General features: G+C 37.0%; 1 protein-coding gene and 1 pseudogene across 2 annotated transcripts in view; one reads left to right on the top strand and one right to left on the bottom strand.

The window, feature by feature from the left end:
• The window catches only part of LOC143669761 (disintegrin and metalloproteinase domain-containing protein 21-like), a 62,614-nt gene extending 40,233 nt beyond the window's left edge, over window positions 1-22,381 (bottom strand). Inside the window, exon 1 of the mRNA XM_077144354.1 lies at window positions 21,758-22,381. The gene's annotated coding sequence lies outside the window, so the exon portion shown is untranslated. The remainder of the gene's footprint in view (window positions 1-21,757) is intronic.
• A 428-nt stretch (window positions 22,382-22,809) lies between these two features.
• LOC143669763 (disintegrin and metalloproteinase domain-containing protein 20-like) overlaps window positions 22,810-26,661 on the top strand; it is a 74,470-nt pseudogene continuing 70,618 nt past the window's right edge. The window contains exon 1 of the transcript XR_013169048.1: window positions 22,810-22,898. The product of XR_013169048.1 is annotated as a disintegrin and metalloproteinase domain-containing protein 20-like (transcript). The remainder of the gene's footprint in view (window positions 22,899-26,661) is intronic.

Raw genomic sequence — 26,661 nt, 5'->3', positions numbered from 1 at the left:
TCCACCATCAACTTTGATCTTTCTCCCACTCTTTAGGGGTATTTGGGCTATGCCCACTCTAACTTTTTCATGTTGGAAGGGGGTGTCGATAATCTGGGATAGGGGGATGGAGCTAGTTGATGTTCTAGAGAGTCAGGCCCCTCTGCATTTCAGGATTTATCTAGTCCAGGAACCCATCTAGAGGTTGCAGGTTTCTGGAAAGTTACCCTAGTTCCTATAACCTTTATAGAATCTTATATAACAACCTAGGTGTTCTTTAGGACTGGCAGGAATGGTTTTGGTTGTTTGGCAAGCTATGATAGGTAGCAATGTCTACCTGAAGCTTGCATAAAAGTGACCTCCACAGTAGACTCTTGAAACTCTGAATTCTCTCAGTGAAGTACATTATTTGTTACACTTCTTTTCCCCATTATGGTCAGGATGGAATTGCTGATCCCATGGTGCCAGGGCAAGGCTCATCCCTGGGAGTCATCTCCCATGCTGCCAGGGAGACTTTCATCCCTTGCGGAATTAGGCTTAGAGAGAGGCCGGCCACATTTGTGCAGCAAAAGAGAACCTCTGGAAGTAGCTCTTAGGTATACCTATAGGTAGGCTAAGCTATGTGAGCACATACATAAGCCTCACATGAGCAAGCCTCAAGATCAGGGGCTTGGCCTATTGATTTGGGTGTCCCTAATGTTTGACATAGCACCCGGGGTTTCCGTAGTGGTAAAGTTTAGTAGTTTCATATTTATTCTCCCATTCCTCAAGGGACTTTGCCAATACTTTCTGATTATCTGCTTAATATACTCTGGGATTTATCCAGACATTACATTAAACTGTAGAGGATTAAAAGCCCTCATTCTTATTCTGGGCTCCTTACATTTGGGTGGTATAATTGATCTATTCAGACTTGAGTTAGATTACATGCTATGGAAAATTTAGGTTCTGACAAAATAAACCTTTCTTACTTTGGTCTCAAAAAGTAGATGAGGTTCTAAAATATATACAATGTCTTCCTTACCCCTGCATTCTGAATTACCTTAATCCTGACCTGATCAGTTTTGTTCTTATCTCTAAATACCAGGTCATATCTAAGTAAAACAGTCTTTCAAAATCCAGAATTAACAATTACCAGTCACGGCTAAACTTCTAAGAGCTTACAATCTAGGCCTCTGTTTTCCTTTAAGTATTTCCTAAACGAGAGCATAGAATATTTACTCTTTTATTTCTGTCTTATTTTGCCTCACCAAATGTCCCACAGGTTCATTCACAGTGTTGCATGTCTCACAACTTTATTCCTTTTTGCACAATATTTGATCATATGTATGCACCATCACTCACCAATCTGCTTCTCAGTAAGTGCCTCCTTCAGCCACCTCCATTCATTGGGCATTATGTATAATGTCCAAAGTCAACTGTCCATCAACACTCTCAATTCCAATAAACACCCCCTCACCAAATCGAAAATCCAAACCTCCCCTAACTCTTGCCCCCCCCCCCCCACTGTTTACTCCTGGTGTTGCTGTGGTACTTGATGTCATCTTGCTCAACACAGTCCATAGCATGAAATAGTTATACCCTGAACTTTGTACAATGTTCATACCTTTGCAGTAGTTCATGCAATAACTTACTTATATTTGTAGTGTTAATCAGAGGGACACATGGGTCTATACAACTCCTTTCCATCATGTTCACCTGCAATATGGTAACATTACTAATAGACCCACTAGTGAACCATCTTCACTTCTCTCTATTCACTTACATTTAAGTTCTACCTCATTAGCTAACTGTTCACCAATCTCTAGCTTCTGTGTATCACTAGGCCCCCTATATTCTGTATTATAAGCCTCTGATTTTACCTTTATCATTATTATAAAAGTGGAATCATACAATATCCGTCCTCTTGTATCTGGCTTATTTCAGTCAGCATTATGTCCTCAAGGATCAAATGTCTTGTCACGTGCTTCAGGATGTCATTTTGTCTACTGCTGCTCATTTCATTGTATGTATAAACCATATTTTGTTAATCCACTTGTCTGTTGTTGGGCATTTGGACAGTTTCCATCTTTTGGTGATTGTGAATAATGCTGCTATGAACATCAATGTGCAAATGTCTGTTTGCGTCATTGTTTTCAGCTCTTCTGGGTACATATTGACCAGTGGTATTGCCAGGTCATAGGGCAACTCAATATTTAGTTTACTAAGGAATTGCCAAACTGTCTTCCACAGTGGCTGTATTATTATACATTCCCATCAACAGTGCATAAGTGTCTCAATTTCTCCACATCCTCTCTGTGTAGTTAGATTCAGGTGTCAACTTGGGTAGGTGAAGGTGCCTAGTTCTCTTGCTGTGGACATGAGCCAATGGCATGTGAACCTCATCTGTTCCTGATTACATCTGCAGTTGGCTAGGAGGCAAGCCTGCTGCAATGAATGATGTTTGATTTAATTGGATGGTGCTTAAATGAGAGCTTAATGTAGCACAGCCCAAGCAGCTCAGCATACCTCATCTCAACACTCACAGCTCAGGCCAGGCCTTTGGAGATGCAGAAAGAAATCACCCTGGGGAAAGTTGTTGGAACACAGAGGCCTGGAGAGAAGGCCAGCAGAGATTGCCCTGTGCCTTCCCACGTAAGAAAGAACTTCAGTTGAAGTTTAACTGCCTTTCTTCTAAAGAACTATATGTCAACTAAATAAATCTCCTTTTATTGAAAGCCAATCCATCTCTGGTGTGTTGCATTCCAGTAGCTAGCAAACTAAAACACTCTCCAACATTTGTAGTTTCCTGTTTGTTTAATAGCATTCATTCTTATAAATGTGACGTTGTATCTCATTATAGTCTTGATCTGCAATTCCCTTACAGCTAATGAAAATGAACATTTGTTCATGTGCTTTTTAGCTATCTGTATTTGCTCATCAGAAAAATGCCTATTCATATCTTTAGCCCATTTTATAACCTGGTTGTTTGCTCTTTCGTTGTTGAGTTGCATGATTTTCTTATGTATACAGGGTATCAAACATTTATCCAAGATGTGATCTCCAAATATCTTCTCCCATTGAATTGGCTGCCTCTTCACCTTTTTGACAAAGTTTTTTGAGGCCCAAAAGCATTTGATTATGAGGAGTTAACATTTATCTGTTTTTTTCTTTTGTTACTTGTGCTTTGGGTGTAAAGTTTAGGAAGTTACCTCCTATTACAAGGTCTTGAAGATATTTCCCTATATTTTCTTCTAGGAGCTTTATTGTGCTGGTTCTTATATTCAGGTGTTTGATCCATTTTGAGTTAATTTTTGTATAGGGTGTAAGGTAAGGATCTTCTTTCACTCTTTTGACTGTTGATATCCAGTTCCCCCATGCCCATTTATTGAAAAGGCTCCTTTGTCCTACTTCAGTGGATTTGGGAGCCATGTCAAAGATCAGTTGAACACAGATTTGGTGGTTATTTCTGTGTTCTTGATTCGATTCCATTGGTCACTAATTCTGCCTTTCTGCCAGTACCATGCTGCTTTGACATCTCTGGCTTTATAATAAGTTTTAAAATCAGGAAGTGTTATCCTCCCTCTTCAATCTTCCTTTTTAGGATGCTTTAAGCTATTCAGAATCTCTTTCCCTTCCAGATAAATTTGGTAACAAGGTTTGCCAAGTCTTCAAAGTAGGTTGTTGGAATTTTGATTGATACTGCATTGAATCTGTAGATCAATTTTGGTAGAATAGACATCTTAGTTTCATTTAACCTTCCTATTCATGAGCAGGGAATGTGTTTCCACCTATTTAGATCTATTTAGATCATTGCTTGTGTATAGAAACATTACTGATTTTTGCACAATAATTTTATATCCTGCTACCCTGATGAATTTATTAGCTCAAGTAACTTTGTTGTAGATTTCTCAGGATTTTCCAAGTGTAGTATAACGTCATCTGCAAATAATGAAAATTTTACTTCTTCCTTTCCAATTTGGATGCCTTTTATTTCTTTTTCCTGCCTGATTGCTCTAACTAGAACTTCTAGTACATGTTGAATAATAGTGGTGACAGAGGGCATCCTTGTCTCATTCCCAATCTTAGGGGGAAGGCTTTCAGTCTCTCACCATTTAGTACAATTCTGGCCATGTTTATCATATTTTCCCTTTATCTTATTAAGGAAGTTATCTTTGATTTCTACCTTTTGAAGCATTTTTATCAGAAAAGGATGTTGAATTTTGTTGAATGCTTTTTCAGCATCAATCAAGATGATCATGTGATTTTTCCTTTTCGATTTGTTTATTTGCTATATTACATTAACTGATTTTCTTGTGTTGACAACCCTTGCATTACTGGTATAACCCCCACTTGATAATGGTCTATAATTTTTTAAATGTGTTGTTGGCTTTGATTTGCTAGTATTTTGTTGACAATTTTTTGCATCTATGTTCATTTGAGAGACTGGCCTGTAGTTCTCCTTTCTTACAGCATCTTTACCTGGTTTTGATATTAGAGTGATGTTAGCATCATAAAATGAATCAGGTAGTATTCCTTTTTCCTCAATTTTTAAAAAAAGTTTGAGCAGGATTGCTGTTAGTTCTTTTCAGAATGTTTGATAAAATTTCCCTGTGAAGCTATCTGGCCCTGGGCTTTTCTCTGTAGGAAGATTTCTGATGACTAATTGACATGTCTTTACTTGTTATTTGTTTTTTGAGATCTACTATTTCTTCATGAGCCAGTGTAGCTTGTTTGCATGTTTCCAGGAATTTCTCCACTTCATCTAAATGTCTAATTTGTTGGTTCAGAGTATCTTCTTTTTTTTCTTGATTTCTTCAGGATCTATGGTAATGACCCCATCTCTCATTTCTGATTTTGTCTATTTGCATCCTCTTTCTTTTTTCCTTTGTCAGCCTTGCTAGTCATCCACTGATTCTCTCAAAGAACCAACTTCTGGTTTTATTGATTATTTCTATTGTTCTTTTGTTCTCCCATTCATTTAACTCTGCTTTAATTTTTGTTATTTCTCTTCTTCTATTTGCTTTGGGGCTAGTTTACTGTTTTTTTCTCAAGTTCCTCCAGATCACCAGTTAGGTCCTCGATATTTGTTCTTTCTTTTTTTTAATATAGGCAATAAATTTCCCCCTCAGTACAGCCTTTGCCACATCCTGTAAGTTCTGATCTGTTGTATTCTCATTTTCATTCATTTCCAGATAGCTACCTATTTCTCTAGCAATTTCTTCTTTAACCCACCGGTTGTTACTTAATCTCCATATATTTGTGAAGGTTCTTATTCTTTGATGGTTATTGTAATCAGAGAAAATGGTCTGAATAATTTATAAATGTTTTAAAATTTATAAAAACCTGTTTTTGTGTCCCAGCATATGCTCTATCTTGGAGAATGTTCCATGAGCACTAGTGAAGAATGTATATCCTCGTGTCTTTGGATGTATCAACCTAGATATGTCTTTCAGGTCTAATTCCTTTATCAAATTGTTGAAGTTCTTTATTTCCTTGTTTATCCTCTGTCTGGTTGTTCTATCTACAGAGGAGAGTGGCGTATTGAAGTCTCCTACTATTATTGTTGTAACATCTATCACTTCCTTCAGTTTGCCCGTGCTTGTCTTGTACTTTGGAGCTCCTTGATTGGGAGCATAAACATTTATGATTATTATTTCTTCTTGGTGAATTATCTGTTTTATTAATATATAGAGTCCTTCTTTGTCTCCTACAATGTCTACATTTAAAGTTTGTTTTGTCTGATATTAGTATAGCTACTAATGCTTTCTTTTGGTTACAGCTCACATGAAACATCTTCCATCTTTCACTTTCAATCTATTTGTACCTTTGTGTCTACGATGAATCTCTTGTGAGCAGCATATAGATGGACTGTATTTCTTAATCTATTTTGCCAATCTGTATTTTTCCATTGGTAAGTTTAGTCTGCTAACATTCAACTTATTACTATAAAGACATTTCTTGGATCCACCATCTTATCCTTTGGATTTTATTTGTCTCAGTCATCTTCCTGTCACTTCTCTAATTGTTCCTTGGAAGAGGGGTGAACTCAAACTATCTCATTTCATCAGCTTACCAGAACTCCCTGGAATTAATAATATTTTATTAGGAGTCATGGTCAGGTAACAAATCAAACCAATAGAACAAAATGATACAAATTTTATATTTTGGTTTTTCTTTTTTTATTATTATTATTTTACCACACTTACAATAATAACCTTTTGGCAAGGGAATATTTATTCCAATTAGCAAATAAAAACTACAAATGAAAATAAAAACTAAGGTCATAATAATTTAATTCTTTGAAGCAACACCATCATTTCATTTGTAGGTTTTTAGAAATTTACTGAGGTGTGAGTTCAGAGACTTGCTCTACTGATTTTAAACTGAGCTATGAAAATAAGATAAAACAAGATTAGGTATCCAAAGATTTATGAATAAAATTCTTCCAACTATATATATGTAATTTTTAACCAATTTATATTATCATTTGTTATTTTTATAAGAAAATGTTTGAGAGGGCCACAGTGGCTCAGCAGGCAGTTTTCACCTGTCATGTCAGAAACCCGTGTTCAATTCCCAGTGCCCGCCCGTGTGAAAAAAAAAAAAAATTGAGAAATTTGTTTAGGGTAGCAGATAATTTGGGGCCTTATGTTTGGATTTATGAAGGTAGTTTGCGAATATTTTATTATTTTGTTTTGTTTTGTTTTTTCTTTTTTGCATGGGCAGGCACCAGAAATCAAACCTGGGTCTCCGGCATGGCAGGCGGGAACTTTGCCTGCTGAGCCACTGTGGCCGGCTCTGTTTGTGGATATTTTAAAATTTATTTTTTTTATTACAGAAGTTGTAGGCTTACAAAAAATTATGCAGAATATACTGAGTTTCCATGCACCACTCCCCTATTATCAACACTTCACATTAGTGTGATACCTTGTTACAAATGATGAAATAATATTATTATAATTATACTATTAACTATAGTCCACAGTTTAAATTGGGATCACAATTTGTCTTTTAGTGTCCTATGTTTTGCTGTGTTTTTAAAAGCTTTGTTTTTTCTTTGTTAAAAATGTTTTGGGTCTACAGAACAATCATGCATAAAATACAGGATTCCCACATATCACTCTACTATTAACACCTTGCATCGGTGTGGAATATCTTTTACATTTTCAAAATTGTACCATTAACTGCAGTCCATGGTTTAACTTGGGGTTCACTGTTTATGCAGTGTAGTTCCATGGATTTAAAAAAAAAATTCTGTATTATATATATAATCTAACATTCCCTCTTTTATTCACATTCAGATATATATATTTCAGAGTTATTAATTATGTTCACATCATTACCATCCATTAGCAAAGTATTTCCATCATTCCAAATAGGAAACCTGTACATTGTCAGCCTTAACTTCCCGTTCCCTATCCCTTCCCCACCCCCTGGTAACCTATATTTTATATTCTGACTCTCTTGAGTTTACTTATTCTAATTGTTTCAAATTAGTGAGTTCATTCAATATTTGCCCTTTTCTGTCTGGCTTATTTCACCCAGCATATCTTCAAGGTTCATCCATGATGTCGCATGTGTTAGAACTTCATTCCTTTTTACAAGCTGAATAATATTGCATATACCACATTTTGTTTACCCAGTCATCTTTTAGCAATTGTGAATAATGCTGCTATGAACATTTGAGTGTAAATATCTATTTGAGTCACTACGTTCAATTCTTTTGGGTAGATACATAGTAGTGGGATTACTGGGTCATATGGTAATTCTATACATACTTTCTAAGGAATTGGCAAACTGTTTTCCACAGAGGTTGCACCATTTTACATTGTCACCAGCAAATGTTGAATGTTCCTATTTCTCCATATCCTCCCCAACATTTGTAATTTTCCTTTTTTCAATAGTGGCCACTCTAATCCTGTCTTCTGACAATTCCAATCTGCTCTTGAAAACCACCTAGGAAATTTTCATTTCAGTTATTGTGGTCTTCAATTGCTGGAGTTCTGTTTGGTTCCTTTTTAAAGTTCCATATCTTTACAAAGATTCTCATATTGCTCATTCATGTTTTCTTCATATCTATTAGTTCTTTTATATATATATATATATATATATATACATATATATTTTTTCCTTCATCTCCTTAAGCATTTTAAAGATGATTTTGTTAATTACCTTAACAAATATTCTTTCCAATATGTCCACCTCTATTCTTCTTCATTGGGGTTTTCTGGATTTTTTTTCTTCCTTTGGATGGGCCATCTTTTCTTGTTCCTTTGTTATTCTCATACAATGTACATTTTAATACTTTAAAATGTTAACTCTGGAATTGTTTCCCTGAGATGTCTCTTTCTTTATTTTGTAACCAGCTGGTGAAGACAGAGATTTACTTGAGCTTCAGCGCTCCTATCAGGAAGGTCTGCACAAGGTGAAGGCAGTGTGAAGGGTTTTCCCTGCCTTTATGGGCTGTTTTCTTGTCCTATGCTTGTTAGTTGTTTTGGAATCTCCTGTTTACGGGAATCTGACTGGGAGACAGATCTTCCTTTCATGAGTGTTTGAAGCCAGCAACCCTCTGACTAGACTGTCTGCCACTATAGTTCCTTACACACCTTTCATTGTCTCAAGCTGCTTTTGCCTGGAGGGAAAATTCCAGGAGGAGCGGAACACAGGAGAGGACATTCCCAAGTAATCCTTTCCCCCAGTGAAACAGGGCAAGGGGCTTATGAAGTGGGTGCAGACCAGGTCCACAGCGCTCTGGGGAGGAAGGGTACCAAAGCTTCTTCAACAGCTCCCAAATCTGAGCTCTCTTGGCCTGCTCAGAAAAGGCACCCCTCAACTCACTGTCCCCCACAGCCCTGAGGAAACAAAGGACATTTAAGTCTCTTTCTCCACAGCCCTTGCCCAGGCTGTCCTTAGAGCAGAGACTACAGTGAGCAGAAGTGCTGGAGGGGATGTGGAGAACGATCAGTGATCAGGCCCTGCTCACCCTGACCTTGGGTTAGAGATTTTTATGTACCTTTCTGTCACCAGCTAGCTTGCCACGGACTGGATCTCATGGTGGCCTGCCATGTAAGAAAGCACTTTATTATTCTTTATTGTAATTGACAGCCTCTCCCTCCTGCTTCTCTCTGGATGCTGTCCAGTTTTCTTCTGGCCTCAGGAGTTTCAAAATAGTTACTTCAGAGAGTTTGTGCCTGTTTAAATAGGTATTCCAGCTGTATTAGTTTGCTAGCTGCCAGCATGTGATATACCAGAACTGGAGTGGCTTTTTACAAGTTTACAGTTCTAAGGAAGTGAAAGTGTCCAAATTAAGGCACCAAAAGTGATTACCTTCACTCAAGAAAGGCCGATGGATCAGGAACACCTCTGACAGCTGGGTAGTCATGTGGCTGGCATCTGCTGGTCCTTTGCTTCTGAGCTCTGTTGCTTTCAGTCTCTGTTTCTGTGGATTCTCATCGCAATTGTTTTGTTTTCCTCACTTTACTTTTCTAGGGCTGAATTTCATCTCTTGGCTTCCCTTGGCTCTCTCCAGTTCTGGCTTGCTTAGCATCTCATGGCAACATCTGCTGAGCTCCATAAATTTTCAAACATCCATATCTCTATCCTCTGAAGGAACTGTTCTCCATCTACATATGTTCTGTCGGCTCTGAGGCGTTTGTCATTTCTCTAGGGTCTGTCATTTCTGTTGTTTATGACTCTCTCCAAAATATTTCCTCTTTTAAAGCATTCCAGTAACCAAAACAATACCCAGTTAGAATAGGTGTGGTCACATTTCCATCTAATCATAAGTTAATGCCCACAATTGGGTGCCTCACATCTCCACTGAGATAATCTAATCAAAATTCCAACATACACTATTGAATCAGGATTAAAAGAAATGGCTGCTCCCTCAAAACTGGATCAGGATTGAAACATGGCTTCTCTGAGGTATGTTAATAGATTCAAACCAGCATACCAGTGGAAGGACTGATTACTGGAAATTCCTATTGTGTCATTTTCCCACAATCTCTCCCTCCTCAGACTCATGGTTTTAAAAATATTTTTCTTCTAGTGAAATACATGCAATCTAATGTTTCCCCTTTCAACTACATTCAAATATATAATTCAATGGTGTTACATTATTTTTTTGCTACTGTCATCACCAAAAATTACCAAGTTTTCCATCATCACCAACAGAAATTCTGCATCAATTAATCCTTAACTACCCCACTCTCTAATCCTCCACAGCCCCCAGTAACCTATATTCTAATTTCTGATGTCTGAATTTTGTTATTCTAATAGTTTTATATCACTGACATAATACCACACTCGTCTTTTTGTATGGCTAATTTCATGCAACATAATGTCTATAAGCTTCACCCATATTGTTGCATGTATCCGAATATTGTTCCTTTTCACGGTTGCATAAAATTCCATATGTACAAACAACATTTGTTTATCCATTCTTTGGTTGATGAACACTTCAGTTGCTTCCAACCTTTAGAAATAGTGAAGATTGCTGCTATGAACAACGTATGCAAACATCATTTGTATATATACATAGAAATGGGATTGCATGATGATATGGTAATTCTATTCTAAACTTTCTGAGGAACTGCTAAATTGTTTTCCACAGCAATTGCAATACTCCTGTCAACAACAAATGAGTGTTCCTGTTTCTCCACATCTCCTCCAGCACTTGTGATTTTTCTTCCTTTTAATATTAGCCAATCTATTTTGTGTGAAATGATATATCATTGTGGTTTTGATTTGCATTCTCTGATGGCCAGTCAGGCTGAGTTTCATTTCAAGTGCTTTTAGGGCATCTTTTATCTTCTATGGAGAAATGTCTATTCAAATTTTTTGACCAGTTTTTAATTTGGTTGTTTGTCTTTTTGTTGTTGGGTTTATTTACAGATTATTGAAATTAAATGTTGCCATAAATGTTGCCAAATATATTCTCCCATCCTGAAGGTTGTCTTTTTTCTCATTGCAATTGCTTTGTTAAATCTGATTATAATCCCAGGTGCCAACTAAATCTGGCCATTGACTTGTTTTTTCTCTTTTTTAGGTGCATGGTCCAGAATTGAACGTGGGTCTCCCGCATGGAAGGTGAGCATTCTACCACCGATGGCCATTGGCTTTTTTTTTTTTTTTTTTTTTTGGTATGGGCAGGCACCAGGAATCGAACTTGGGTCTCTGGCATGGTGGCATGGTAGGCGAGAATTCTGTCACTGAGCCACCATTGCCTGCCCAATAGCCATTGACTTTTAAGACTGCTTCTTTAAACTGTGTACTAATGATTGTTTTTTTCTTAAATTATGTATTGTTTTTTTATTAGAGAAGGAAGTTTAAAGAAAAATCATGCTTTATATAGAGTTCCCTTATGCCATACCATTAACACCTTGCATTATTGTAGTATATTTGTTAAAATTTGTGAAAAAACATTTTAAAAATTGTACTATTAGCAAGGTTCACTGTTGTACATTTAAAAAAAATTATTCTATTAGAATATTATAACATAAAATTACCTTTAACCACATTCACATATGTAATTCAGTGCTATTAATCATACTCACAATGTTGTGCTACCATAAGCACCATCCATTGCCAAAACTTTACCATCACTCAAACAGAAATTCTGTACAGTTTAAGCATTAACTCCTCATTCCCTACTCCTGCCCCATCCCATGGTAACTATATTCTAGATCTTAACACTATGAGTTTTCTTATTATAATCATTTATCATATCAGTGGTTTCATATATTTGTCCTTTTGTATCTGACATATAACTCATCTTGACGTCCTCATGTTTCATCTATATTGTTGCATGTTTCAGAACTTAAGTTCATTGTTATGGCTGAATAACATTTTATTGTATGTATGTACCATTTCTGATTTATCCATTCATTGTTTGATGGGCACTTGGGTTGACTACACCTTCTAGGAATTGTGAAAAATGCTGCTGTGAACACTGGTGTGCAAATATCTGTTCAAAGGCCTGCTTCCAAATATTTTGTGTATATACCTAGAAGTTGGATTGCTAGGGCATATGGTGACTCTCTACTTAACTTTCTAAGGAATGAGCAACTGTTTTCCACAGATCTGCACCATTTTACTTGGCAGCCAGCTATGAGCATTCCTATTTCAATAATCCTCTCCAATACTTGCAGTTTTCTGTTTTTTAAATAGCAGCCATCCTTAGTGACTATGAAATTGTTTCACATTGTGGTTTTGATTTGCATTTTCCTATTTTTGGCCATGCATATATATTTATCTTTTTGTGAGAAATGTCTACTCAAATTTATTGCCCATGTTTAAAATGGATAGTTTTTCTTTTCACTGTTGAGTTATAGGACATCCTGATATTTCTGTATGTTCAACCTGTATTGGATGTGTGGTTTACAAATATTTTCTCCCATTGGTTAGGGTGCCTTTTACTTTCATGATAAAGTCCTTTGATACAATTTTTTTTAATATTGATGATACTCCATTTATCTATTTTTTTCTTTCATTGCTTACGCTTTTGGTGTAAAGTCTAACACAAGTCACGAAGCATCTTCACTACATTTTCTTGTAGGTGTTTTAAAGTTTTGTCTTATGTTTAGTTCTATGACCCATTTTGAGTTGATTTCTATATATGGTGTGAGGTAGGGGTTTGTCTTTATTCTTTGGCCCATGGTGATCCAGTTTTCCTGGCACCATTTGTTAAAGATACTATTCTTTTCTTATAAGGAGTGGACTTGGCACCCTTGTAAAAAATCAGTTGGCCATAAATGTGAGGGTTGATTTCTAAACTCTCAATTCCATTCCATTTCGCTATGTGTCTGACCTTGTGCCAATACCATGCTGTTTTGATTACTGAAGTTTTGTAATCAGTCTTAAGTCCAGGATGTGTGAAGCCTTCATTTTTGTTCTTTTTCAAGTTTGCTTTGACTGTTCAGTTCCCCTGACTCTTCCATATGCATTTGATAATTGTTTTTTTCATTTCTGCAAAGGAAGTTGTTAGAATTTTTATTGGGATTACACTGAATCTGTAAATCACTTTTGGTATAATTAAAATAGTGTTCTAATCCATGAACACAGAATGTATTTCCATTTACTTAGGTCTTCTTTGACTCCTATTAGTAATTTCTTGCAAATTTCTTTGTACATATCCTTTACATCTATGGTTAGATTTATTCCCAGATGTTTCATTTTTTGAGTTGCTATTATAAATGGAAATTTTTTATTTCTTCTTCAAACGTTCAAGACTAGTATACAGAAACTCTACTGATTTTGCGCATTGATCTTATGACCCTGTCACTATGTTGAATTCCTTTATTAGTTCCAGCAGCTAGGTTGTGGATTTTCCAGGATTTTCTCTATAAAGGATGTCTTCTGCAAGCAGGAAAAGTTCTACTTCTTCTCTTCCAATTCGGATGCCTTTTATTTCTTTCTCCTACTTAATTATTGTAGCTAGAATGTACAGTCCAGTGTTGAACAACAATATTGACAACAGGCATCACTGTCTTCTTCCTGATCTTAGAGTTTGGTGGCTTAAAGCCATATGTATCCAGTAAAACACATTTTTACATTTAATCTATTCCTGTGGTGTGAACCTATTGTGAAGTAGGACCTTTTGATGAAGATACTTCCTTTAGGGTGTGGGTCTTCATCCTATTACTGTAGTCATTTATAAAAGAATGAAATTCAGACACAGAGAAAGCCATAGGAAGTAAGAAGCAGACATCAATGAAACTGGGAGAAAAAGATAGAGATGAGGTGATATTACCAGGTGCCTTGCTATGTGACAGAGGAACCAAAGATTGCCTGCAGCCAGCCCACTGTGGAGCAAACACATCATCCTGATGACACCATGATTTGGACCTTTTCCCATCCTCATACCATGAGGGAATAAATTTCCACTGTTTAATTGTATCAGCTCATGGTTTTTGGTCAAGCAGCCTAAGAAACTAAAACATAGAAGGAAAGTGTTCATTTGAACATTGAATATGATGTTAGCTTTGAGTTTTTCATAGATCCCCTTTATAATGTGAAGGATGTTTCCTTCTATCCTTAGTTTTCCAAGGGTTTTTATTAAGAAGGAGTGCTGGATTTTATTTTTTACTTAAAATGGTATAAATTTATTACTTCACAGTTTCTTTAGGCTAGACGTCCTGGTGCAGTGCAACTGAATTCTCTGTTTGGGGTTTCATCAAGTGGTTGGCCAGGCCTGCAGTTCTCATATGGGCTCAGGGTCCTCTTCCTTTTTGTTGGCTCAACTATTCGTGGTTGTAGAACTGAGGTCCCTGTTTTCCTTCTAGTCAGCAGGGGGCCACTCTCAGCTCCTAGAGATGGCTCATGGTTCCTTGGCATATGGCCCTGTAGACTGCTTATAACATGACTATTCACCTTCATGCAGACCAGATAGAGTACGTATGTCTGACTTCCAATCTTTTGAGAGCAGCCAGAGAAAACCCTGCTATTAGGAAGTATTTGTGGTTAAGTCATACCTACCCAGATAATCTCCCTATGTCAAAGTCAATTGACTTGTGACCTTACCTACATCTGCACAATCCCTTCACTGCAGTACCTAGATTTGTATTTAAATACTTAACTGGGGAAGCAACATCTTAGAATTCTTCCAACTACACTTAATCCCTTCCTGACTAATTATTTTAGTCTTTCAATTACTCTGGAACTCACCAACTGGATAAAAACCCTTTGGACCCCAGCCATCAGTGCCCCAAGGTTTAACTAATTTTAAAGTCTAAAGAGTCCATACCCCTGAAATTTAGTTAAACAACAACTTAGCATAACCTTTTCTGACTCCAAATTGGATGACTGGATATCATTTCAGATGTGGATGAGGAATGCACTTAAAGAAATCGTATATTTCACAAAAGAGAAAAGAAGGAAAGGCCCATAAACATATGAACAGATATTTCATCAGGGAAATGCAAATTAAAATCACAACGAAAAAACTGTCAAGATGGTTCAAATTAAAGATCAAGCACTACAAGAATAAAGAGCAGATGGTCTTCTTGTATACTGCTGGTGGGAGTATTAATTGATATGACTACTTTGAAAAAGCAGTTTTGCATTTTCTGGTAAAGTTGAACATACACATACATATGATTTAGCCATTCCATTCCTAGAGTGGATCCTAGAGAAAAATCAGGTACCTGGGTACCAAGAGACATGTACATGAATAGTCTTAGAAGCATCGTTTATGTAATAGAAGAAACAAAACAAAATATCACAAAAGGCCATAAAAGGTAGAAGGATAAATGTTTGTAATAAAGTCCTCTTGCTTTATAATATGCTTTCAAGTCAAGAAATGTGAGTCCTCCAATTTCATTCTTCTTTTTCAAGATGTTTTTGGTTATGTAAAGCTCTTCACATTCCAAGTAAATTCGGTCACTGGCTTTTTCATTTCCCAAAAAAATAGGTTGTTGGAATTTTTATTGCGATTGTGTTGAATCTGAAATCGCTTTGGGTCAATAGTCATCTTAATATTTAGTCTTCTAATTCATGAACACAGATGTTTTTCCCTTTATTCAGGCCTTCTTTGCTTACTTTTTATGCTTTGTATACAAGTTCTTTACATGTATTAGATTATGCTAATTCAATTTACACTGTAAGTGGCATTTTTTTCTCGATTTTTTTTTTTTTTTTTTTTTTTACATAGGCAAGCACCAGGAATCGAACCCAGGTCCTCTGGCATGGCAGGCAAGCGTTCTTGCCACTGAGCCACCGTGGCCTACCCTTTTTCTCGATTTTATCCTTAGATTTTTCATTACTAGGGTATAGAAACACTACTGATTTTTGCTTGTTGATCTTGTGCCCTGTCACTGTGCTGAACTCGTTTATTAGGTCTAATAGCTCTGTTGTATTTTGTGGGACTTTCTCCAACTATCTATCATCTATCTACCTATCTATCTATCTAATCATATCATCAGCAAATACTGAAAGTTTAGTTCTTCTTTTCCAATTTGATGGCTTTAATTTTTCTTATCTAACTGTACTAGCTAGAACTCCTAGCATGATGTTGAAAAACAGTGGCAATAATGGCACCCTTTTAATTTTTTTCAGGTCTTAGAGGAAAAGCTTTCAGTCTTTCATTATTGAGTATGATGTTGGCTATGACTTCTTCGTATACGCTGTGTATCATTTTGAGGAAATTTCCTTATATTCCTAATTTTCTAAGTGATTTTATCAAGAAAGGATTCTGGGTTTTATAAGATGCCTTTTCAGAATCAATCAAGATGATCATGTGGTTTTCTTCAATTTGTTAATGTGTATTACCTAATTCGATGTTCTTATGTTGAGCCATTCTTGCATACTTGGAGTAAAACTCATTTGACGGTGTATAATTCTTTACATGTGCTGATAGATTCAACTTGTAAGTATTTTATTGAGGATTTTTACACCTATATTCATTATAGAAATTAGTTTGCAATTTTCTATTCTAGTAGTATCTTTATCTGGTTTTGGTAGTAGGGAGATGTTAGTTTCATAGAACTAGCTATGTATTGTTCCCTCCAATTCAATATTTTGGGAAGAGTTTGAGGAGGATTGGTATTAATTCTCTTGGACTGTTTGGATAAAATCACCTGTGAAGCTGTCTCATCCTGGGCTTTTCTTTGTTGGGAGGTTTTTGATGACTGATTAAATATCGGTACTTGTAATTGGTCTGCTGAGGTCTTCTGTTTCTTCTGGACTCAGTTTAGGTTGTTTATTATGTTTCTAGGAATTTGTCCATTTCATCTAGGTTGTCTAATTTGTTGGCATTTATTTGTTCATAGTATACTCATAATCCTTTTTATTTCTGTGGTGTCAATAATATCTTTTCTCTCATTTTATTTATTTGCATATTCTCTCCTTTTTACTTCGTCAGTCTAGCTAAGGCCATGACAATTTTATTGATCTTCTCAACAAACCAACTTTTAGTTTTTTAAATTCTCTCTTTCTTTATTCAATTACATTTATTTATACTCTCATCTTTGCGATTCTTTCCTGCTTACTCAGAGATTAGTTTGCTGTTCTTTTTCTTGTTCCTCCAGTTGTGCAGTTAGGTATTAATTTTAACTCTTTCCTCTTTTTTAATGTAGGCATTTAGGTTATAAATTTCCCTTTCAGCATCACCTTCATAATATACCATAAGTTCTTTTTCATTCAATTTATTTACTGATTTCTCTTGCAATTTCTTCTTTGGTCCACTGATTGTTTAAGAATAGCTTGTTTAACCTCCATATATTCCTGAATTTTACAATTCTCCAGCTGTTATTTATTTTTATCTTCATTCCACTCTGGTCAGAGATGATGCTTTGTATAATTTCAATCTTTTAAAAAATTATTGAGACTTGTTTTGTTACCCAGCATGTAATCTTTCTTGGAGAATAATCCATATGCACTTGAGAAGAATGCATATTCTGCTGTTTTGCAGTATAATGTTTGGTATATGTCTGTTATGTCTAGTTTATTTATCATATTATTCAAATTCTCTGTATAATTATTTAACCTATTTCTACATGTTTTATATGCTGATGAGAGTGGTGTAATGAAGTCTCCAATTATTATACTAGAGACCTCTGTTTCTCTCTTCACCTCAAGTATTTTGGGGCACCCTGTTTAGGTAAATAAATATTTATGATTGAGGGTGCATGGGTGGTTCCATGGTAGGATGCTTTTCTTTCATGCAGGAGACCTGGGTTGGATTTCCAAACCATGCACCTAAAAAGAAAAAAAAAAGAAATCTAAGATTGCTTTTTATTCTTGGTGGATTGCCCTTTATTGATATGTTCTGTCCTGCTTTGTCTCCTATAACAGTTTTCATTTAAAATATTTTTTGTACAATATTAGTATAGCTATCCTAGCTCTTTTCTAGTTATTGTTTATAAGGAGTAACTTTTTCCAGTCTTTCACTTTCAAACTATTTGTGTCTTTCGGTCTAAGGTGAGTGCCCTGCAGACAGCATATTAATCCTACTTTTTTTATCCATTCTGCTTATCTATGTCTATCATTTGATTAGGGAGTTTAATCTGTTAACATTCAATGTTATTACTGTGTAGACGGTGGTTACTTTATCCTTTGGTTTTTATATGGCTTATCTAATTTTTATTTCTCTTTTTACCCTTTTAGTTAACCTTACTGATTATCCTCATTTCTATAGTCTTCCAAAACTCTCTCTCCTGTCTTTTCCTTTCAGCCTGCAGAACTCCCTTTAGTATTTCTTGTAGGGCTGATCTCTTGTTAATAGACTATCTCAATTTCTGTTTATCTGTTGTGGTAGTGTGAGGCTCTTATGTACCCCAGAAAAAAAGCCATGTTATTTTAATCCATGCATGTGAGCACAGACTGATAGTAGGTGGGACCTTTGATTATGTTATTTCAATTTAGATGTGACCCACCTCATCCAAGGTGAGTCTTAATTCTCTTGCCAGAGTCCTTTATAAGAGGAGAATAAAACACATACAAAAGCAGAGATAGAATTAAGAGAAACTCATTGAGAAAAGCCCCAGAGAAATTAATAGAGGGCCCACAGAAACTCAGACAGGAAGCCACTGAAGCCAAAAGCTGGAAGCAATGTAATCCAGAAGAGAAGAACCAGCAGATATCACTGTGTGCCTGGCTATGTGACAGAAGATCCTAGATTGCAGCGCATTTCTTCAGAAAATGTCTTGTTCTTTTGATGCTTTAATTGAGACACTTTCATGGCTCATTTGTAAACTAACAAATCCCTATTGCTAAAAGCCAGTCTATTTTTGCTATATTGCAATCTTGAAGCTTTACCAAACCAAATCATCTGTGAATATTTTAAATTCCCCTCGTTTTTTTTGTATGTTGTACAGCATGGATCACATTTCATTTTTTTCCATGTGAGAATCCCATTATTGCAGAAGTGTTTGTTGAATTTTTGTTTGTTTTTGTTTGTTTTGGGGAAGTGCATGGGCTGGAAATCAAACCTGGGCGTTCCACATGGAAGGCAAGAATCCTACCACTGAACTACCCTCATACCCAACTCCCCTCATTTCTGAAGGACGGTTTTGCCAGATAAAGAATTTGGGGAATGGAAGTTTTCTCTTTCAGTACCTTAAATATATCATACAACTGCCTTCTTGACTCTCTGCTTTTTGAAGAAAAATCGCCACTTAATTTTAAGTGGAAAATCACTTTTCTCTTGCTGCTTGCAAGATTCTCTATCTCTAGCATTGGACATTCTGATTAGTTTGCATCTCACAATACATCTATTAGGACTTATTCTGTTTGGAGTATGCTGCATTTCTTGGATATGTATATTTACGCCTTTCATAAGAGTGTGGAAATTTTCAGTCATTATTTCCTCAAATATACTTTCTGCCACTTTTCCCTTCTCTTCGCCTTCTGGAACATGCATGGCATGTATATTTGTGTACTTTATGTTATCCTTCAAGTCTCTGAGACCCCGTACATTTTTTTTTTCCATTCTTTTCTCTATTTGTTCTTCTGTTGGTGAGATTTTGTTTGTTTTATCTTCTAATTCTTCCTTCTTCCTTTTCAAATCTATTATATGCCTCTAATGTATTTTTAATCCTTTGTATTTTGCCTTTCATTCCCATAATTTCTGATATTTTTCTATTCATACTTTCAAATTTTTCTTTATGCTCACCCAATATCTTCCTATCTTTATTTCTTTAGCCATTGTGCTGGTCTGAAAGGATGTATGCCCCCTAGAAAAGTCATGTTTTAATCCTAATCCCATTTTGTAAAGGCAGCCGTTTCTTTTAATCCCTATTCAGCATTATATGTTTGAAACTATAATTAGATCATCTCCCTGGAGATCTGATGTAATCGAGAATCACTGTTAAACTGAATTAGATGATGACATGTCTCCACCCATTCAGGTGGGTCTTGATTAGTTTCTGAAGTCCTATAAAAGAGGAAACATTTTGGAGAAAAGGCAATTCGGACAGAGCAGAACAGAATGATATACCCACAAGAAGCAGAGTCCACCCACCAGCATCCTTTGGAGATGAAGGACAATGCCTCCTGAGGAGATTCATGAAACAAGAAGTCAGGAGAAGAAGACAGCAGATGACGCTATGTTCGCCACGTGACTTCTCACATGAAAGAGGAACCCTGACCATGTTCACCATGTGCCTTTCCAGATGAGAGAGAAACTATGTGTTCGCCATGTGCCTTTCCACTTGGGAGAGACACACTGAACTTTACTGGCCTTCTTGAACCAAGGTATCTTTCCCTGGATGCCTTAGATTGGACATTTCTATAGACTTGTTTTAATTGGGACATTTTCTCGGCCTTAGAACTGTAAACTAGCAACTTATTAAATTCCCCTTTTTAAAAGCCATTCTGTTTCTGGTATATTGCATTCCAGCAGCTAGCAAACTAGAACAGCCATATTTTCCATCATCTCCTTGAAATGATTCAGGAGATTTACCTGAACTTCTTTGATTAATTTTTCCAAAATGCTACGTCTCCTCTGATGTTTTAATTTGTTCCCTTGACTGGGCCACATATTCCTGTTTCTTAGTATGGCTTGTGATATTCTAGTGATGTCTAGGCATCTGATTATTATGATAAGTTTAAACTGAAGGTCAGTTTCTGTCTGTCACAGGTTTTATTGCTATTTGGCTTTTAGTTAAAAACTCTTCTTTGAGACTTGGTTCAACTGATTCTAGACATTTAGAAATATCCATGTTTGATCAGATTTTTTCAGCTCTTCTTCATCTGATTCTTGCCCTGGGTATGCAGTACATGTTTTAAAATTCCTCTAGTTTTGCAATTGTTTCACCCCCCAGGAGAAAGCTTCCTTTCCTCTGTTCTTTCTCTGGTTATCTTCAACTTTTATGTTTGTTTACAATAGAAAATATTGTTCACTGGCTTATTTCCTCAAATGAGCAATAAGCTATTTACAAATCAGCAGATCTCCAATGGGATATATTAAAATGACAATTGTATCATTATTTGAAATCTAAATTTAAAAAGATTTAAGACACACTTGATCTGTGAGTTCAAAACCAACTTTCTGATGTAGTGACAGATTCATTTTACTTTTGTTCCCCCAAACATGAGAGCATCAAAACTGTCAAGAACACAATATTTAGTAAATCTGTTAGGAAAGTAAAAATTAAGGTGGGGAGCACTTTGAAAAGGAAATTTTTAGAGATCAATTTACTTAAAGTAAAGATACTAAACAGTGAATGTACACTCCCATTAGACATAAACACTAATAACTAACAAGTACTCCAGAAATGGGCGAGGACAAAACAATGGATATTAAATATATTCAAAACCCTTAGATACAAAGGAGAAAACAAAGCAATAATTAAAGACTGAAACAGTCATCTCCATCAACATAACAGACAGGAAAAATGAAGTGAACAAAACCAGGTACAAGTTTTTCTCCAATGTTTTCACAGAGGTGTTTTTTTTTTCTTTAAGCTTGCATGCATTATATTTATTACAGTAATTGTTCTTTGGCATTCTATATATTAATATTTTATCCTTTATAGAGAAAACATGGAAGAGAGATACTGCCAAATTCTTTTTGAAATTTACTGCTGGGTCTGTTAAGGTCAATCCAGTGACAACTCATCATTTCATTACGGAGCTGTATTGTGTCATAACCAAGCCATTTTGCAATCCAGCATACAGCTGCAAAGTCGGTACTGGTAGGGTGGGTTTCTGTTGGGGTGTAATATGATGGCTCCCTGAATTTCACTATTATGATGATCTTTAATGTAACCCCTTTTTGTTCAGTTCATAAAAACAGCTGCTGCACCTCATGGGACCAGACATACTGCACCTCTGCACACCTCCAGACGCATCTTCCTACCTCCATATCCTCATGGTGGTGTATATCTCTTGGAGACATTTTCCAATGTGTGGCACCATCCTCTGAAGCACCTCCTAGCTCATGATCATACCAGCCTCCCCATGCAGAAGTTCTTGTCAGGGTCCAGAAGTAGTCTTCCCTTTTCTTTTGTGGTGCTCAGTTCTGTCTACCCCCAAAAAAGAGGGGCTCACTACTATCCATACTCCTCAGGCCATTTTCCAGACCATCTCCTTTGATGTAATTGTTTGCTCTCATGAACCATTCACACTTGTCCAGGCCGTGCTCACGCTTGTACTTGAGCATCATAAAGGGCTTCTTCTGGGACTGAAAGGAGTCATCCACTCGCAAAGCACACTACAGAGATGGCTGTCAAGACGTCTGGGCCCTCATGGGGAATAATTCACCTGTCCCAGGAACTGTCTCTGACGACATTCTACTGGCGGCCACGGGGAGAGTCTGCAGGTATTTCTGGGCAGTCATAACTCCCATGACCATTAAGTTCCTGTCGCCCAAGCAGCCATCCTGGCTGTCGGGCCTTGAGGTCAGAGTTCGACCCAAGGGCCCACCGATGACCCAGAAAGCCATCCCCGGCCCAGCCGGGTGGCACTGAAGGCCCATCCACTTCAGATCCAAAGTGTGAGGCAAGACGAGCCGCCAGGCCAGCGCGAAACCCAGCACCAGCCCCAGCAGCACGTGGAGCCAGACGACCCGGCCGCACCGCCACTCTCGTGCCTCTCTGCCCGCCGGGCCACGGTCGCCAGCGCCGCAGTTCCGGCTCCCTCAGCCCGACGACCCGCCCTCCCGGCCGCCCCGGCTCGCCCAGGTTTCACTTCCCTTTCAGCCCTCAGTCACCCTCCGCCCCGCATCGGGCCCAGGCCCAGTGCTCCAGGGTCTGTGCCTTTAAGTGGGAGCCATACCTGGGCGGCGCGTCCTCTGGCTCCCGCACGCACGGGTGGAGACGCAGGGCACGTCTGGGCCCCTGCGCGCCTGCGCAGCCCTGCTCGCGGCGCTCCCCTCCCCCTAGCCGCTTGCGTCGCGAACGTCGCGGCTGCGCATGCTCCAGCGTAGTTTCCGCCACTGCCGTTCGAAGTCTAGCGTCGCCTCAGCCGTTTGTGAAGCAGTCTCCTTCTTCCTTTTTAATGTAAGCTTTTAGAGCGATAGATCTTCCTCTCAGCGCTGTCTTTGCTGCACCACGTATAGTTTGTTAGGCTGTATTTTCATTTTCGTTCACCTCGTGATGTTTCCGAATTTCCCTTGTGATTTCTTCTTTGACCCATAAATTATTTGGGTACATCAAAAAAAAATCACGTATTTGTCAGAGAAGGCGTATCTTGTTGGGTACAGTATTTTTGAATATTGAGATTTGTGATTCAACATATGGTCTACTTGGAAGAATGATCCATGTGCATTGTAGAATGTGTGTACTGCTGCTGTTGGGGGAAATGCGTGCACAGCTGTTAGGACTGCCTAGTTTAGAGCGCCTTTCAAGTCTTGTATTTCTTTATTGATTTCCTGTCTAGGTGTTCTACTTGTTATTGAAAGTGGTGTATTGAAATCCATTAATGTCAACTGTCCAGTTATGTCAATATTTGCTTCCTATATTTGAGTCAGCTATTCGGTGCATAAATTGTTATAATTATCACATCTTCTTGATGAATTTACTCCTCTATCATTAGCATGATGCTCTTTGTCCCCCATAACAGTTTCTGACTTAATGTCTATTTGATCTAATATGAATATAGTTCCTCCAGCTTTCTGTTACTAGTATACTTTCCCCATTTTTTCACTTTCAACCTGCATATGTCTTTGAATTTGAAGACATCAGTCTTTTAAATAGCATAGGATTGGCTCATGCTTTTTTCCTATCTATTCTGCCAACCTCTGCCTGTTGATGGGGTAATTTAAGCCATTTACATTTAAAATAACTATTTACATTTAAAATAACTATTGATAATGTAGGACTCTCTTTTTCCATTTTGCTTTTTTGTGTTTCTCTTATAACATTTAGACCCTCCATTCTTCCACCAATGCCTGCTTTCATATTAATTTAGCTTTTTGTATTGTACCATTTTGAGACCCTTCTCATTTCCTTCTGAATATATTTTCATATATTGTCTTTGTAGCTGTCATTTAACCATCTGTCATTAAAATTTAACATCCTAAATGTATAAAAATCATATTTTGTGTGATACCAACTTACGTTCAGCAACATACACATACATTGTTCCCATACCTCCTATCTCCCCACATTTTTGTGGTACTTGTTACAAATGATATCTCTGCATTTTATGGTCAAAACTGTGTATCTTTTACTTTTTATGCATTTGCATTTTAGAAGCTGTAAGAGGTAAAAAGTGGTAATACTTAACAAAAATACAATATAATTGTTCTGGCATTTATAATCACTCATGTGGCTACTTTTACTAGGGTCTTTATTTCTCTGTGCCCCTTTAATATACTTTCTAATGTCTTTTCCTTTCAGTCTCAAGAACTCTCTTTAGCAGATCTAGTAGTGACAAATTCAGTTTTTTGTTTGGGGATTGTCTGGGAATGTCTTAATCTCTTTCTCATTTTTGAAAGGCAAACTCACCAGACATAAAATTCTTGGTAGACAATTTTTTTTCTTTCTGTACTTTAAATACTTTGTACCCCTACTTTCTTGCTTGCATGATTTCTGTTGAGAAAGTAACACTGAATCTTATTGGGATTTTCTTGTATATAACATGCTGCTTTGATTTTACAGTATTTAGAACTCCCTCATTCTTGGCTTTCAACAGTTTGATTAGTATGTGTCTGGGAGTGGTTCTCCTTGAGTTTTTCCTGTATGAGTCCATTATTTTTCTTGAACATGTATATTCATATCTTTCATTAAATACAATATGTTTTCTTCTATTTTCTCTGGGAGTATTCCTTCTGCCCTTTCTTTCCTTCATCTCCTCCTGGGATTCCTATAATATGTATGTTGATACACTGGATGGTGTCCCGCAGTTCTCTTGGGCTTTGTTCATTTATTTTTTTTTTTTTCTGTTCCTCAGCCTGAATCATTTCAGTTTTCTTGTCTTTGAGTTTACTCAGCCAGATCCAATCTGATGTTTACACTCCAGGGTGTAAAGTCCATGTATGGTAAGTCCAAATTCTGATCTTCTCTTTTGATGGTTTCTTCATTTTACCTTGTTCCTTTTAGTTGGCCACCATTTCCTTTATTTTTCTTCATCTTGTAATATTTTAACATCACATATTAACATTTTAGTGTGTTAACTCTGAGATTTATCCCTGAGTTGTCTGCTCCTTATATTTCTATCCAGATAGTATTATGACAGAGATAACCTACAGTGCCAAGTGCGAACGGAAACAAAGTAGCTAAAGAAAAAAATTCCTTTCACAGTTTTTGCAAATGGCCTTGCATTGGTTGGTCTTGTCCTTTAGAATTTAGCTATGTTCTAAAGCAATGGTAAAGGGTCCTTCCTCAAGTGTACCTGGCCCTCCCCTCATTCAAGGGGCTCTGGGTCTGTAAACTGTCTCAAATCTGAGAATTGATTAAGGGACCCTGACACTCTGTTTCTGTAATTCAGATTAGACTTCTGTTTACTTGACACAATTATTCTGTGTATACAACTCAAGCAGGATTTAGTAGACTGCTCATATATTTTATTTCTAGGTATGCCGTGATCTACTAGCAAACACCACAAGTCTCTATGAGAAATATTATTTTATTTTGACTGTTACTTTGAGTCTGCTGTCCATTATGGTCCATTATGGTGACCATGCCCACCTTTTCTATGGTGATTAGCTTTTGTCAACTCAAAATCCTGTCATCCCCATTGTGTTTAAGGATTCTACCTCAGTGGCAGCAGTTCCTACAGTAATATAGGACCTACAGAGAAGGGCAACTACAGAGTTCTTCAAGGATGATGGAGCTAGTCTCGTAATTTTATTTCTCAAGGTTCTGATTAAAGATGTGTCCTCTGGATATTTCTGGGGTGTGTGAGCAGGTCTTCCATGATAAATCCACTTCTACCATGATAAATCCACTTCTACCATTCCAATCTCTCTAAGCCTCTGGAGCCCTTCATCTACATTATACCAGGGCAGTTTCGGGATTTCAACCTCAGGTAATATCGGCCACCTTTTGACATGTTTCAGCCAGCCATACAAACAAACTGTTAATGCCCTTTATAACCCCTCTAAGTAACAACATCAGATGCATAATCTCTCTAGAGAAACAGAACAAGCTGGAGAGAGCTGTAAATATGAGATTTATAAAGGTGTCTCACACAACCATGGGAATGGATAAGTCCAAAATCTATACGGCAGACTGTGAAGCTGGTGGCTCCACTGATGGTTCTGGATGAACTCCATAGGAGAGGCTTGCTGGCTGAAGAAGCAGTAAAAGAGTCTTCTTCCTTAAATACCTTCAACTGATTGGATTAATTTGCAGAGTTGATAATATAGTTAACATGCTACTTCAGATTAGACAAAGAAACATTGCAAAAGTAGGACTCCTTTACTATGCGTGTTTTCTTGTTTTCTGGTATATATGTTACAGCTATATATATCAAAAAAAAGCAATATACCATGTTATGGTTTTCCCTTTGAATAGTTTTACGTCATTTGAAGAAATTAAGAAAAAAGAATGTATGCCAATAACTCATTCAATACTTGACCACACAGCCACATGCTGGAAAAAAATCTGTAGCAAATATTTAATGGACATATGGCTTACATCAATTGATAAGAAAAACAGTATAGAATAATGACAAAAGGATGTGAGAGTAGAATTGAGATTAAGAGCATAGGTTATCACATTATGGTGTATTGTAAAGGTTCCTAGATTGTATGCTCTTATAGCAATCATATCTATTCTGGAGTTGTAACTGTTATTGCTAAATTCTGACATGCTGAGC

This window comes from Tamandua tetradactyla, chromosome 26 (assembly GCF_023851605.1).
Source record: "Tamandua tetradactyla isolate mTamTet1 chromosome 26, mTamTet1.pri, whole genome shotgun sequence".
Taxonomy (NCBI): Eukaryota; Metazoa; Chordata; class Mammalia; order Pilosa; family Myrmecophagidae; genus Tamandua; species Tamandua tetradactyla.
This window is presented reverse-complemented; position numbering and strand designations above follow the sequence as displayed.